The 3477-nt window shown below is 38.8% G+C and overlaps 1 long non-coding RNA gene across 1 annotated transcript; it reads right to left on the reverse strand.

Annotated features, from left to right (window-relative positions):
* Positions 1-2385: 2385 nt before the first annotated feature.
* On the reverse strand, positions 2386-3429 carry LOC112452130. Its single transcript, XR_003040460.1, has 3 exons — positions 3351-3429; positions 2739-2811; positions 2386-2542 (listed from the first exon to the last, which is right to left on the reverse strand). It is a non-coding gene; the product is annotated as an uncharacterized LOC112452130 (long non-coding RNA).
* Positions 3430-3477: the final 48 nt, after the last annotated feature.

The following is a 3477-nucleotide window of genomic DNA, read 5'->3' on the forward strand; positions in this document are numbered from 1 at the left end:
TCGACGGATAGCGGTAATTCCGTCACGTCGTAAAGGTTTTTATCGTCCTTGCCCTGTACGCTCATCCACTAGGATCTTTCGGTTCTAGCTAGACGCAAAGGCATTCTGTGTTTCCTCGTGTATCCTCACGCTTCGCTTTACCGACCCCGCGTCTTACACGTGCCGCTTGATTGTTCAGGTTTTATTATCACTCGGTACTCCCCGAGTCCTCGTTCATCCTAGCTATGTACATCACCCGTCGCGGGAACGACTTGCAATCGTCGAACACGGTGCCAGAAGATAATTGACCAGCAGTTTATTCTGTTAGTATCCGAGCGTTGTATTGTCGCATCCAAATAGAGAAAATTCGGAAGATTCGATTGTACGAGCGTACGTTAATGGACTTTATACATTAGCATCGACTATTTTGTAGTGTGATTACTAAACATCTTGTTATATATATATATATATATATATATATATATATATATAGATATAGATATATATATTATACTGCATATACCGTTCACTTATAACCGATTGTATCCAGAAGTCTATAATCACTTTTTATTATGTTTAAAATAATATGGATTAATATATATAGAATATATAAATACACACGTGAATATTCCTCTGCACGTTTCTTTTACTTTGGTCAGAAAACACGTGCGAAGAAGTACAGAATTGTAAGGTGCGTATTTATGATTATAGCGCCGCATGTTTGCACGGCGGCATACGCACCCCATTTTCGCTCCATGGCAAATGGAATTAGCGGGCGGTTTAGTTCGGCGGAGTCGCGAAATAGAGGTTGCATTTTTACGGGCGTATTAATACAGCCGGAAACGTACTATGATCGGGCTTGTAATGCAACCCTAGGGGCCCGTGTGATATGATACATTTGCTTCGCATACAGGACAGCGAGCGAGCGAGCGAGCGAGCCCGTCGGAAGAGGAGAGAGCGCGAGCGGGTGGCAAAGAGGGGTAAAGCGAGAGGGATCGAGAGGAACGAAGCGGGTGGTGTGCTTCGCGTATAAGCGTGCTTGCATTTCATAACAAGGTACAAACAATACGCGGAAACGCGAGCAACAGCGTCACGGGGGGCATTCGCCGATAGTACTTGTCTGTACCTATCGAGGCGGTATTCAACCAATTATGTCTGTTTATTGTCAAACGCCCAGTTTGTTTACGCAGCTACGGTGCCGGGGCCTGTTACGTTAACAATATTGCTTGTTCATTTCGAAAGATTTAGTTACGCTACCGATATTTCAGCGATCAAACATATTAAATAAGATTAATATAAAAATGATTTTTTTGTGTCATCTTAATCACGTATTATAATAAAAGAAATAAAATATAAAAACTAAAATATTACTTTAATGTAAAGATACAACAAGTTATATTAATTGAAATTCTTAGGTTGCTCGGGGCACTTTCTCGAGTGCCTATCATGCGATTTTTTATTGATCTGACACGAATCATGGCATAGGCGATATAACGCGGTGTCGATGTTTCCAAACAAACATTCGGGACGTACAACCGGATTAATTGCAGCAATTGCTCATTGAACATTTCTTCCGCCAGGTGCCATTTTGAACGTCCAATGTCGCGCTCGAGAGAGGCACAATAGTCGTCCAACCGGTCCGGTTGCCCAGGACAATAGTACTTGATACGAAGGCAATGAGATGTCACCGACTATGAATTAGCGTCGTGGTCGAACTCGAGCAGGGGTTCGAGGGTACCGAAAGGGGTTTCGGAAAGGGGTGATACGGCGGAGAAGCGGAATTCTTTTTGCGCGATCGGGTGTAAATGCGTTTTCCGAGACACATGGTATATAGCTCGTGCCTGCTTGATGGTGCAGTCAAACTTAAGATTTATGTGCTGTCAAACTGGTATTATTAATGTTCGATGACAGAAACAACAAAGGGAATCTCACTTTTCTCAGGTTTAAACAGCCTAAAATAACCTGAAATATTTGTGAAGGTATTTTGTGGTAGAGAAAAGAAACTCGGGATGTTTTTGTCATCTTGTGAACATAAAAACTACAAAGCGAACATCACAAGTCAAATAATAAATTGTCATCACACTCATAAATTGACTTAAACTTATTTAGAAATAGAAATCTTTATATATATATATATATATATACAATCGAATCTAGGTTTTTTCTGTACATTTAACAATTAAGTATAATTAATTATTTTTATTGATACCGTAGAACAAATACTAATTTATTTTTCAACAACAATTATTATTTACATAAAATAGAGCAATATCAACATATTGCACATAATACAAAGAAACTTACTGCTTAAATGTACAGAAAAAAAAACTAGATTCGATTTCTTAGCCAACTATCTCTGACTTCTAATAGAAACATAAAAAATATCTCACGTTAATGTCTTTTGAAGAAAGATGAATCTCGGAAAATCTGCGCACTCCCGTTGACAGGCGTTTACTAGAATATCCGGAAGGTAGGTAGGTATCCGTAAACGAACACATGGCTGATGGTTACGGTGAGTGAATACGGCACCCTCTGTTTGGATTATGGACTCGTAGTCTGGTGTCTATAAACAGAGAGGTACGGAATAGAAGAGGAATGGTACAGAGAGACAAGGCTTTGCGGCCGCTATGACAGATTGAGAGAGAAAGAGAGAGGCGTCCTTTTGTGACCAACGAGGCGTTTCGATGCCTATATACCCCATACCGAGCACAAAGGCTCTTTCCCTCGTTCTCTCGTTTGAATGTTGTCGTTCCTCTTACCATGTAGTATCTCGCTGCGAGTTGGACGTCTTCATCATTTATGGAAAGTTTTCTGTCAGTGGCAGCGAGACACCTGTTACAGTTAAAAGCAAGAGTTAGAATGTCCATTGGATTGATTCGTAACATTCTTTTTACCAGAATCTCTGACACATTATTTTTGTCTTCTCCACAATAATCGCATATTTTGATTAACAAATTTTCGATATAAATGGATATGATTATCAACAAATTTATCGTTTTAATTAATGTCTAAATTTAAATGTGCAGGATATGAAAATATTTCAAATTAACTTTCAAATATATAAAATATGCAATTTACTAACATTATTAATAAAGTTTATAGACAAATGTGGGTATACTGCTTTTATGCTGCAAATTGTAAACGCAACTAGTATACAGCAACATATTCCATAAAATATAATAAAAGTGATCATGTAAAGATATTCATATCGTATATCGCGTATACATAAAAGTAAAAGAACCATATAAGATATTCGCGGTACTGTTACGAACGAGGGTCGTTCAGATACGGGAATGACAATGCCTGGAGGCCAAAATGCACGTTAGAGACGCCTAACTGCCGTCTCTTATTGAAACATCATATCTGCTTACCTGTATGGAAACGGCCACTAACATTTATCCATAAAGAGAATGGTTCTGGTATGGCAACCATGTTCTATCCCCCGCTTCACCACAATAGATGATTTTATTCTTTATTTCATAGTCAATAGACCGTCTA

Source organism: Temnothorax curvispinosus, unplaced genomic scaffold (genome assembly GCF_003070985.1).
Source record: "Temnothorax curvispinosus isolate PA1 unplaced genomic scaffold, ASM307098v1 QBEX01002988.1, whole genome shotgun sequence".
Lineage (NCBI taxonomy): Eukaryota > Metazoa > Arthropoda > Insecta > Hymenoptera > Formicidae > Temnothorax > Temnothorax curvispinosus.